General features: G+C 45.4%; 1 pseudogene; it reads right to left on the reverse strand.

Moving 5' to 3' along the window:
* Positions 1 to 6,293: 6,293 nt before the first annotated feature.
* On the reverse strand, positions 6,294 to 7,550 carry LOC128123387 (40S ribosomal protein S2-like; annotated as a pseudogene).
* Positions 7,551 to 13,445: the final 5,895 nt, after the last annotated feature.

The following is a 13,445-nucleotide window of genomic DNA, read 5'->3' on the forward strand; positions in this document are numbered from 1 at the left end:
AAGCTTTGTCACAGTCTACCCTCTTGCAAGGCTGACCCTGAGTGTGAGCACATTAAAAAAATAATAAGTTTTGATGGCTGATGAAAGATTTTTTTCTGTAGAGGTTCTTTGAAAAATCAGTGTACTGATATTTAGTAGGATTTGAGTTGTCAAAGTTGTTATAGATTTTGTTACATTGATAAGTATCCTTTGCAATATAAATATTCTTGCAATTATTTAGATTAGATCCATTAATAAAAGCTTTCCTGTTTTCTTTGCATGTGTATTGGATTTTCTGAGTATCCATATCTCGGAGAATCCACATCATTATTAATTTTTTATTTTTATGTGTGTGGGTGTTCTGCCTGCATGTATGTCTGTGCACCATGATCATGTACCTAAGGAGGCCAGAAGAGGGCGTCAGGTCCCTGGGAACTGGAGTTACAGACAGTTGTGAACCAAACATGCTTGGCTCTGTTCCCAGTGTGGCCTTGAACTCACAGAGATCCTGATGGATCTCTGCCTCCGGAGTGATAGGATTAAGGGTGTGTGCCATCACTGTCTGGCCTCTATGTCTAATCTAGTGGCTGGCTCTGTCCTTTGATCCCCAGATAAGTTTTTTGGGGTGCACAATGTATCACCACAACTATGTGGGTGCTGGGAATCAAACCCCAGTCCTCTGCAAGAGCAGTAAGTGCTCTTAACTTCTGAGCCATCTCTCTAACCCCCTCCATCTGAGTTTTGGTGAACTGCTAATGGGTGTGTAGCAAATGTCCCACATTTATTAAGGTTGTTTATCTGGGCACAGGAAAGACCCGGTGTGCTGACGGCAGGCTGAGAACTCCCCTGTTTCTGAATCTCTTGTCTACAGAAATGCTTGAGTGGAAGGTGATCTGATCCCAATGACACATTGTTCAAATTATTAGCTGAAGGGACTAGGGGTCCTGTTAGAGATTCCTGAAATTCCATTTTAGAGGAAGAAGAGTATGTTGCAAAAGCTGCTGTGGTTATTTCCTTCTCCAAACATGGCCCACCAAAGCTAAACTGGCCAGACGGACGTGAGCTTTTTCTAACATTTTCTGTTGTTGGTTCTATTAGCGGTGATGCTTTTGCTCTGGCTAGCAGCCAGGCCTTGCTTACGTCCACCACGAAGGGAGTTTTGACCATCGTGCTCACCCTTCAGTGTGACCTGTCAAGGCCACACTGTTCCAGGTCTCCCCACCTCGGGAAGGGATGTTCTCTGCTCTGTTCTTGAGAAAAGTCTTGGGCAAAGTTAGGAGACAGGACTGAAAGACACTGAAGCCACAGGTCATGGCACTCGGTAGGCGTGGATAGGTGCAGCCTTGTGTAAGCTAGGAGAAATCTCTGAGCTTCCCATTTCCTCAGGAGCAGCGGAAGGGGAGGGACTCACACACAGCTGTGGCTTTCTGGGGTGGGGGTGGGAGTGGGGCGGCTGCCTCTGTCTGCCCCAGCACAAGGCAGGAAGAGATGACTGGCAGATTTTGGGTGACCTGAGAATAGATATGAGAGGCTCCAACAATCTCTAGACTAGATGAATGCTGGATGAAGGTAACCCAGAGAAATGGGGGGGGGGGGGGTGTCAAATAACTTGTTTTGATGTTAAACAAATACTGATTTTATTGAAAAATTGCCATATGCAGCATGTTTAGAGTATATAAATGGTTAAAAAAGCTAACTCTAGCCACTCAACACTTGCTTTATACAGTCATCACCTGGTGCTTAGAACACTCTGCGTCCACTCTGTTAGCACGTCCCTTAAAAATGTTTCTTTTAGCCAGGCGGTGGTGGTGCACACCTTTGATCCCAGCACACAGGAGGTAGAGGCAGATAGATTTATGAGTTTGAGGGCAGCCTGGTCTACACAGCGAGTTCTAGGGCAGCTAGGGCTACACAAAGAAACTCTGTCTCAAAAACTTTTTTTAAATTGATTTTTCTGTGTATAAGTGTTTTTCCTGCATGATTGTGTGTGCATGTGTGTGTCCTGTGTCACAGAGGTCGGAAGAGGGAATCAGACCTTCTGGGTCAGATGGCTGGGAACCACCGTCTGGGTGCTGGGAATATAACCCAGGTCCTCTGCAAGAGCAGTAAGTGCTCTCAACTACTGAGCCAACTCTACAGCTCCATTGCTTTGCTTATTTTTTAAGGACTATTTTATTTTTATGTGTATGAGTATTGGCGTGTATGTATGTATACCGTGTGTGCCTCGTGCCTTCAGAGGTGAGAAGTGTCAGAGTCCCCGGAACCGAGGGTACAGGTGGTTGTGAGCCACCATGTAGGTGCTGAGAACAGAACCCAGGTCTTCTGGGAGAGTGAGTACTCTTAATCACTAAGCCATCTCTCCAGCCCTATTAGCACTTCTAAGTAATACAATATATTAAACACACAGCAAGGTGAACAACTCTCTTGGCCTTCTTGTACATGGATCACTGAAGTTTGTCGTTTTTGACCAATATCACCTTGACATACCAAAAACCTTAGCCACTTGTAACCTTCCTCCCACATATTCCTACTCATCTTTCCATTCATGGACACTGAAGTTGATTCCATCATACCTGAGATGAATAATAGATATCTCAACCCTGACCATTAACGTCTGTTGCCTACACTCAGTAGTGGGATTATCCAACTCTCCAGTCATTCCATTTTTTTTTGAGACAGGGTTTCTCTGTGTGGTTTTGGTGCCTGTCCTGGATCTTGCTCTGTAGACCAGGCGGGCCTCGAACTCACAGAGATCTGCCTGGCTCTGCCTCCCGAGTGCTGGGAGTAAAGGCGTGCACCACCACTGCCTGGCTGGCATTCCATTCTTAATGCTTTGAGAAATTGCCATCTTATTATTCTTAACTTTCCTTATGGGAGGTCCTGCTGATCGGTTTTCAAAAGCACAGATGTTGATGGAAGGTAACACAGCATCCACAGATGCAGAGTCACAATACAACGGAACAGCAGCGGCGACAAGGAAACACCAGAGACTGGTCAGTAGGACACCAAGGTTCATGAATTACTTAAAGAATTACAAATAACCATTTGAAAGATGCTCAAGGAGCTGAAACACAGAAAACTGAATAAAATGAAGACTCTAAACCAGGAAATAAACAGTAAATAGAAGCAAGCAGGAATTAATTGTACAGGCAATGCGTCAGTAAGAAATAATGGAGAAGAAATGAGAAATGAGATGGAGAAAATAAAAATTCAAGAGCCTTGGGCTGGCGAGATGGTTCTGCAGCTAAGAGAACTTACTGCTCTTGCAGAGGACACAGGTTTGATTCCTATCACCCACATCGTCTGCTAACAACTTCCTGTATCCTGCCCCAGGGAGATCTGATGCTTTTGGCCTCTGTGGGGTCTGCACTCATGAGTGCATGCCACTTCCATCTTAGTTACTGTTCTATTGCTGTGAAGAGACCAAGGCGACACTTATGAAGGAGAGCATTTATTTATTTATTTATTTATTTATTTATTTATTTATTTATTTATTTATTTTGGTTTTTCGAGACAGGGTTTCTCTGTGTAGCTTTGCGCCTTTCCTGGAACTCGCTTTGGAGACCAGGCTGGCCTCGAACTCACAGAGATCCGCCTGCCTCTGCCTCCCGAGTGCTGGGATTAAAGGCGTGCGCCACCACTGCCCGGCGAAGGAGAGCATTTAATTAGGGGCTTGCTTACAGTTTAGAACAGTGGTTCTCAACCTTCCTAATGCTGCCACCCTTTAATACAGTCCCTCATGTTATGGTGACCCCCAACCATAAAATTATTTTCATTGATACTTCATAACTGTAATTTTGCTATTGTTGTGACTCATAATGTAAATACCTGTGTTTTCTGATGGTATTAGATGACCCCTGTGAAAGGGTCATTTGACCCACAAAGGGGTCTCAACACACAGGTTGACAACCACTGGTTTAGGGGTTTAGTCCATGATCATCATGGCAGGAAGCAGACAGGCATGGTGCTGGAGCAGTAGCTGAGAGCTTTACATCCTGATCTGCAGGCAGCAGGCAGAGAGAGACATTGGGCCTGGAATGGACTTTTGAAACCTCAAAGCCAACCTCAGTGACACACTTCCTTCAACAAGGCCACACTTACTCCAACAAGGCCATACTTCCTAATCCTTCCCAAACAGTTCTATGCCCTGGTGACTAATCACTCACGTGTATGAGTCTGTGTGGGCCATTCTCATTCAAACCACACCATCCCACACACACACATAACTAAAACTAAACTAAAACCTGAAGAAATTCAAGGAGATCAATTATCTGTAGCTAATTTAAAGACAGATGCAAAATGAGGCAGAGGCATATTATATCTACGGTTCCACAAGTCACAGTCAGAGAGAGGGTCTTGATGTGTCCCAGGCCAGCAAGATGGCTCACTGGGTAGAGTGTGGGCACACACACACACACACACACACACACACACACACACACACACACGCACTAAAGCATTAAAAAGAGGAGAGATGACTCACAGTTAGGAGCACTGGCTGCTGCTTTGCTCACGGCACCCACACGGTGGCTCCTAACGGTCGGGAACTGCAGTCCCAGGAGAGCCTGAGCCTCCTTTTGGTCTCCACCAACACCAAGCATGCTCATAGAGTACAACTGCACAGAGAGGAAAAACACCCACGCCTACACACTGCAAGAAATCTGACCAATTACACAAAACTCATGAGTATATTTCGAGATGATGTTGTTTGTGGGGTTTTAAAAATGACACTATTGAGACACATTTAAGGGGAGAAAAGAAAAGCTACAGTTTTTTATTTCCACATCTTTTTCTTTTTATCATTTGTTTGGAGGTATAATTTCTAATTTTAATATACTTGGTAAAATATTATTTTGGGTTGAAAATGAAGTAATGAAATACATGTTTGTGATCCGGGGGTAGAATGAAATGAAAACCCACAGCAGGGCGGCCCATCTCACACAGTCAAGTCACAGAGTCTGTTCCTCAGCCCCAAAGGGAGATCCTTTGTTCTCTGAGCAGAGGAGCTAAACAGTGGGTTTCATATCAGACACGATGGTGTACTCACGTTATGATGGCGAGAAAACAATTGAGAGAGAGAGAGAGAGAGAGAGAGAGAGAGAGAGAGAGAGAGAGAGAGAGAGAGAGAGCACTTTAACCAGAGGATGAAGTTCTCAGCTGTCACGGATGGCGTCACTGTACATAGGACACATCACTGCCGTGACACCAGTGGCCAGGATAAAGGAAAATAAAGCATATTGTGAACTTCAAGCTGTGGGCACCTGGGTTTGCACTACCTGTTGGTACTGAACAGATGCTTGTTAGCATTCTCTCTGCTCTTTACATGCGGTCTCTTAGTTACGTTTCCATCCCGTTCACTTGCCGTGAGACCTCCTGACTGTGGGCCCTTTGTTCGCGGTGTGTCATGGCTTTATTTCACTGGCGATTCCTACGCTCTGCAATGTGTCTACACTGTTCTTAAAATTTGTGGAAGTTTCAACCACTGTTTTTTTTTCTAGAATTCCCGAACCCCTTTTCCTCTTCCTTTCTGGAATATAATTAAGCAATTTTTATTTATCCTGTGAAAATTTCATCCATATAGACAATGTATTTGATCATATCAACTCCCACTAACCTCCCTAAGTCCCCATGGGACCCCCAACCTGTCTCCCTCCTAATTTCATCTCTGTTTTGTATTTATTATTAATATCTCCCTGAGTTCATTTAGTGCTGACTATGCACACAAGTGTGTGGCCGCTGCCTGGGGCACGGGCCACCTCTCATAACCACATCCACAAAGAAATGACTCTCTCTTTCCCAACAGTACCAGCTGCCAGTACAGGCCTCCTCCTCCATCCCTGCTGGGATTTTTGCTTGTTTATTTTTTATTTTTATATCCCAACCAAAGTTTCCTCTCCCTCCCCTCTTCCCAGTTCCTTTCTCCACCTCTCCTTGTACACACACCCCCAATTCCACTTTTCCAATGTTTCTCTTCAGATACAGGTCTATTGGGCTTTTTTGTTTGTTTGCTTTTTTTTTTTTTTTGTTTTGAGACAAAGGCATGGGCTACCATGCCTGGCAGGATTTTTTTTTTTTAACTGACATAATTCACTTTGTTTTTCTTGTATAAAAACCCTTATGTGGCCGGGCTGTGGTGGCACTTGGGAGGCAGTAGCAAGTGGATCTCTGAGTTTGAGGCCAGCCTGGTCTACAGAGTGAGTTTCAGGACAGCCAAGAGTACACAGAGAAACCCTGTCTTGAGAAAAACCAAAAAAAAAAAAAAAAAAAAAAAAAACAAAACCAACCAACCAACCAACCAACCAAACAAAAAACCCTTATGTGGTGGCCACAGCTGGAGCCTGGGTCCTCTGAGCAGAGACTCTGGTGTGGGTTTTCACAAGATAGTCAGTGAATTTCTGATGAGGAGACTTGGTGAGCACAGTCTCTTTCCAGAGGTCAGGGGTCAGGGGTCAGGTAGCTGTAGGTCTTAGAGATGGCATCAAAGGTGACTTTGGCAAAGTTGCCCAGGGTGGCAGTGCAGCCCCTGGCTGATGTGCAGCAGTCATCAATACCGGCTATCATCAGTAACTTCTTAGGCACAGGAGCAGAGACGATGCCAGTGCCCCTGGGGGCAGGGATGAGACGCACCAACACAGAGCCACAGCGGCCTGTCACTTTGCACGGCACAGTGTGGGGCTTGCCAATTTTGTTCCCCCAGTAACCTCTCCACACAGGGACAATGGACAGCTTGGCCAAGATGATGGCCCCTCAGATGGCAGTGGCTACTTCCTTGGAGCACTTAACACCAAGACCAACATGACCATTGTAGTCCCCAATAGCGACAAAAGCCTTGAACCTGGTCCGCTGGCCAGCCCGAGTCTGCTTCTACACTGGCATGATTCTGTATGGCAAATGTGTTGCTCTGATTGGTCAATAAATAAAACACTGATTGGCCAGTGGTTAGGCAGGAAGTATAGGCGAGACTAACAGAGAGGAGAAAAGAAAGAACAGGAAGGCAGAAGGAGTCACTGCTAGCTGCCGCCATGACAAAAAGCATGTGAAGATGCCGGTAAGCCATGAGCCACGTGGCAAGGTATAGATTTATAGAAATAGATTAATTTAAGATATAAGAACAGTTAGCAAGAAGCCTGCCACGGTCATACAGTTTGTAAGCAATATAAGTCTCTGTGTTTACTTGGTTGGGTCTGAGCGGCTGTGGGACTGGCAGGTGAGAGAGATTTGTCCTGACTGTGGGTCAGGCAGGAAAACTCTACCAACAGAACCTCATCCTTTAGGGATGCACCCAGGAAAAAGTCAACAATCTTGGATTCCTTAATGGAGAGGGAGAACAGGTAGATCTCCAGGGACTTAGTTTTCATGTCCTCCACCAGGTGCCCCAGCTTGGTGATGGGGATCCATCCTTGTCTTCGGCTTTACTTCCAGGAGCCCGGCAGCCTTAACTGCAGCCCCAGCATTGACCATGACCACAGCCCCTAAGACTACTGCCAAATTCTCTGTGGAAGCCACCATGGCCTTCTCATTCTGCGCCCCCATCCTCCAGGCCCTCCTGAAGCACAGGCGTCACCTGCCATTTGGTGTCTTCTGAAGAAGAAGCCCCCGCTGGAATTTTGACTTCCTTGATCCTGTGAAGACCTTGTGCAGACGAGCAAGGCTGCTGTGAGTTGATGTGTGCAATGGTGACATGGAGCAGCAGTAGGTGGTCCTCCAGTGACAGGGTCCTGAGAGGCGGGGGGAGGGGGGGACGGACCAGGGGATGAGAAATAAAGAAGACAGGAACGTGTGGGATCTTGTATAAGCTGATGGCTCCCGAGAACAGGGTATTAGGAAGTACAGCATCTTGTACATGGTTTGCAGGGGGAAAATGGGATAGAATCAGCAGAAAGCTGTCCTGCAATGGGATGAAGTCCACAGATCAATGAAGCAGCATTGCATGAAAGGGACACAGGATATCTCAAGTGTGCCATAGGCTGAGCACACAGCAGTCTTGGGACTGATAACTCTAGTCTCCTCAGGGGAACATCAGATTTCCACGAATTGAAACCTTAACTCCTTCAGACCCTGTCCTCAGCCCCACACCGGACCTTGCCAAGTTGACCTTGGAGAGGACACAGAACTGTGGTTTCCATGTCCTTATATCAGGGCCTCTGAGACAGCCTTGGACCAGCCAGGCTTCCGGCACAACGGCTGTGCCGTGACCAGAGGTGGTGTTTAGCAGCACCCCTCTGGCTGCTACACTCTGCCCTGCCCCTCCTTCTTCCCCGAGGCTTGGTTCAGGGGAGGTTGGCACAGCGCTCACACTCACGGCCACTCTTCTCAGCTCTCTGATTAGCTGTGAGTCTCCACGTTAACCCCTACCCACTGCAGCAAGGCGTTCCTTTGATTGACAGCAGCAGTATATGGGTACACATATAAACACTTACAAGGGAATTTGACAGGGTGACCATTCAGTGAAACACCACCAGAAGGTTCCCCCAGCAATCATGATTTCCCAGCCATAGGCTTTTGATGAGATTTGTAGTATCAGATCCCTACTGTGAAGCAGGCCTTAAGTGAAACTAACCATCATGCCACCATTGCCCCGATGGGCATGTCATACCTAGCAGGTTGGTATTGCAGCATGCAGGATCCAGCACTGGGGGAGACCATTGATGTCTTTTCTCTCCCTGCAGCCTGCACAGTACCTTCCAGCACTGTGGAAGCCAGCTGCAGGGAGGACTTCCCAGCAAGTTTGAGACTGATTTCTCTGTGTCCTGTAATCAAGGTGTATGGTATCTTCAGCAACAGGGTCTCATCATTCGGTTATGGGGGGCAACCACGAGCAATGGCAACAGTGTGTATTGTTTTGAGTGCTTCTGGGGTCTCCCTGCCCAACGGTTGGGGTTGGTAGGGAGGTATCCTGTGTCCAACATGGATTTTCACTTAATAACCCATGTTTTCTGGAGGCCCTATTGTCCGCTCAGTGCGGGGTACCTGTGTTCAAACTCATTTTTGATGCTATATTTTAAAAAAATTAGCTTACAAACTAGTGGATTCCCATAAGGATTCTTTGTACACCCTTAGTTTTGGTGTCCCAATCCTTACCCGCTCCACTCCCCATCCCTCCAGCCCCCTCCCTATTGAAACCTTTAACCCCAAGTATCCTCCCTCAACATACCTTCATGTCCCTGTGGGCTCCTGTCTCCTCTAATTACATCTTTTACTTGAGTTTCAAGATTGTAGATTTTCATATGGACTTTTCCAAAAGTAGAGCATGCTCCATGAGTGTGCATGTAAATTCTCTGCATCATTCCAGTTTTAGTATACGAGCTGCTGAAGTGAGCACACAGTCCTGTAATTTTGTAGTTCTCCACTTACGGATGTCATGGCACGACTGAGGGGCCTCCAGGCTCCCATCTTCTCTGCTTTGACACTTTTAATGTTGGCAGCTGTGGAGCCTGAACTTCTCAGTTCAGTTCTGGATTTCCGGTGTGTAGATGTAACCAACCATCTTATTAAATAAGAAACACAGAACCAATGCAAAGAAGAAAGCCAGGAGGTCAGAGCTAAGAGCTAAAACCTTACCCTTCCTCCTGCAGTGGTCCTACCTCTCCGAACCAGAGCTACTTCCTGTGTTAAAGTCTTTATATAGAGTTTCTGTTCTGCCTTCTCATTGGTTGTAAATCCAACCACATGACTGCCTCATCACTGCCCGTCTGTATAGGCCTCCAGGTTTTCCATGATTGGTATTGAGATTAAAGGCATGTGTCTCCAATGCTGGCTATATCCTTGACCACACAGAGACTTACCTAGTTCTGCCTACCAAGTGCTGGGATTACAAGCATACGCCACCACTGCCCTGCTTTCCTATGGCTTGCTAATAGCTCTGACCCCCGGGCAACTTTATTTATTAACATACAAATAACATTTTAATACAAATAAAGTATCACCATAACGGTGCAGTAGTTGTTTTGGCTCTTTGTAATGTTGTCCTTTTTTTCTTTTTCTTTTCGAGACAGGGTTTTTCTGTGTAGCCCTGGCTGTCCTGGAACTTGCTCTAGGCTGGCCTTGAATGTCAAGATCTACCTGCTCTGCCTCCTGAGTGCCAGGTTTAAAGTTGTGCATCACCACTGCCCAATGTCTATTTCTTATTAACAGCATGGGTTTCTTGATTTTGTTTAGATACATGGTTATGTTGTTTTTTTAATTTATTGTGCATCTCAGAATGATTATTCTGAATTCTTTGTCAGGTAATCCATAACTTAATGTGTTTCAAAAATTTTTTGAGACACTATTTTTTTCCTACTTAAATCACTTTAAAAATGAAATCTAATAAAAACCCTCATTTTAGGAGGTAGACAATATCTAAAAATCAAATCATGAGAATGGAAATATGGCTCAGTGGTTAAAAGAGCTTGCTACTCTGGCAGAGGGCCCAGGTTTGGTTCTTATCACCCACATAGCAGCTCACAACTGCCCATAACTCCAGTTTCGGGGACCAGACACCCTCTTCTGATCTCTGTGGGCACCAGGCGTTACTGTGGTTCACAGACATACAGGAAGGCAAAACACTCATACACGTAAAAGTAATACATGTAAAAACCTTCACATCATATTGGCGTACGTAGTCAATCAAAACACTTGTTATTCTAATATTTAAATATCCTAAATAACATTTGTAAGAAGTAAGTCTTAGATGTTCTTGGCTCCCACAATAGAAAGCTTTCTTATTCCAGTTATATAAAGTGGTGTTCCTGGCTGGAAATTGCCATTCTTTTTATTTGTTTAGGTATTTTAACTGTTTTGTCACATTAATGTGTTTGGGGTAAGTTTCTGGATATTTTCTTGCTTCCGTTCAGCTCAGGATAAGTCGTGTGAGTGTATGTGCATATAATTAAAAGCTAGTAACTTTATGTTGATATTTGGACATCTCTGATTTAAAAAACAGTCTTTATTGTCCTTTACACAAGGGAAGCCATTTACAAATCATGCAAGAGATTCTGGGGACCCACAAATTCTTGGTGAAGTTGGGTCTTCTCTACATGTCTCCCGGTTCAGCATTTTAAATATTCGGCGCATGATCTCTGTCTCCCTCTAGTGTTCTACTGTGGTAATGCAGCCTCCTGGGCGCTGCGGAGATCTGAGCTCCTGGCTCTGAAGCCGCCAACTTCTCCGAGCTCTTACAGGGACTCAATTGTGGAGGGACAGAAACAAGTCCCCCCACACTCCCCAAGTCCAGGGCATTGACTGCACGTCACACCACTATTTCTGTTCCAAGGAAGGAGCTGCGAGGTGGAGCCTCTGTCCGCTCGCTAGAAGAGGAGACTAGAGCACAAATGCAAGGGACTTTTGACGCCGTTCCTGGCTCTGCGGTGCTTCGCCTTGTTCATTTCGTTTTTTAAATTTACGTTTTTGGGGATTTCACATATGAGTCCACTGTTTTTACATCACTTCCACCCCTCCTTCCTCCTTCACCTCCTTGCTTATCCCACAACCCCCTCTAGGGTTCGTGACCGAGTACATTTAATGTTGCCGGGGTGTACATACGTTTAGGACTAACCGCTCAGGGTGGGGAAACCTACCCGGGGCTTGTCCGTTCTTCAGAAGCCAGTGACTGCCTGTAGCATTTCATCTACACCCTCTCAATTTTTCTGGCACTTTAAAAAATGAAATTCATCCTGTGTATTTTCATTATGCAGGTTTCCGTGGTGGAAAAGGGGCCTGGGATGTCCTACTGATCATCTCAGTATAACTAGCATAAAGTTTTGAGGATCCAGCCCTTCTGTGACAGGTTAAAATAAATGGAATATTAATGTACACGTGTACAAAGTTGGGAGTGGCAATCCATGTCAGAATCCAATGTATAGGGGTTAAGATAATCCAATATATGAGTGGTTAAGAGCACTGGCTGCTCCTCCAGATGTCCTGAGTTCAATTGCAGCAACCACATGGTGGCTCACAACCACCTATAATTCAATCTGGTGTCCTCTTCTGGCATGTAGACAGAACACTGTATACATAATCAATAAATGCATCTTAAAAAAAAAAAAAGATTTGGCCAGGCGGTGGTGGCGCACACCTTTAATGCCAGCACCAGGGAGGCAGAGCCAGGCAGATAGATCTCTGTGAGTTTGAGGCCAGCCTGGTCTACAGAGCAAGATCTAGGACAGGCACCAAAACTACATGGAGAAACCCTGTCTTGAAAAAACAAACAAACAAAAAAGAATTTAATATATAATTGTTTCAGGCCTGCCCACTGACTACCGAACAGTGGAATGGCAGTAATAACAGTGAAGTTAGCAATGGTGTTAGGAGATAGGAGAGATACCAAATATCTAGTTGTGTATTAATAGAAAGGCCCACCAGTAGTGTATCTAATGAATGAAATCGTGATTCTTACAATGGAAAATATCTCTGACGAAGATGTTGGCAAATACAAATTTCCTATTTAGCCCAAGAATTTTCTCCCTTTCTATCCCCTTCTTGCTAAATAAAACAAAAACATTGTTACTGAAAAGCTCTCTGCTGTGGACTCGATTTTGGGGAGAACAACTATAGACTCCACATGTGATAGAAAGGAGCAGAGCAGCGCACCCATGCTTATCTTAGTCCAGAGTCCTTATGCTCAAGTCCAAACTCTAACATGACCGTGGGTGATGACGGCGACGTTAAGGAGGAACTAGATCATGAGGGTGGGGCTCAGCATCTTTACAGGGGTGTGTGGTGAAGGTGACGTTGAGGATAAACTAGATCATGAGGACGGGGCTCAGCATCTTTACAGGGGTGTGTGGTGACGGTGACATTGAGGAGGAACTAGCTCATGAGGGTGGGGTTCAGCATCTTTACAGGGCCACTAAACCCTGCCTCACTCTCCTCCATCTGAGGACGGTGAGGTGCTGGCAGACTGGGTACCAAAAGAGAGTCCCGTGCAGGACAGACCTTGCCGGTACCCATGTGTCATGTGAAAGCAGTTGGTTGTAGACTTAGTTACAGCATCCAGGATGGACCCAGGAACATCTCCTCACCTCTCTCATGCACTCTCACTGTCTCTCTCTGCAAAAATTGTGAAATTGTCTCAGGTTGTTAAGGGGTGTTGCAACTGTACTTAACCACTTGGGTAACCTACTCATTTTCATCTCCTAACCTTTAAAAACATATTTATTTATTTTACCTTATGTGTATGCCCGTGAACCATGTGTATGTCTGGTGCCTGACAGAAGAGGGCATCGGATCCCCTGGAACTGGAGTTACACACAGTTGTGAGTCACCATGTGGGTTCTGGGAATCAAACCTGGTCCTCTGCAAGAGCAGCCAGTGCTCTTAACCACCAAACCACCTCTTCGGCCTCAGTGCACCCCCTTCTTCTTTATGTTGTTTGAACATAATTATAATCAATCATTCCTATTAATTCTTCATCTAGAAGTTCTTCCAGGCCCTCTCATTGAGGTCCCTTAGCATGGGGTTGGCGGTTTTTGAGAAGACATGTTTCT

Source organism: Peromyscus californicus, unplaced genomic scaffold (assembly GCF_007827085.1).
Source record: "Peromyscus californicus insignis strain IS unplaced genomic scaffold, ASM782708v3 Scaffold_3__1_contigs__length_106647218, whole genome shotgun sequence".
NCBI lineage: Eukaryota > Metazoa > Chordata > Mammalia > Rodentia > Cricetidae > Peromyscus > Peromyscus californicus.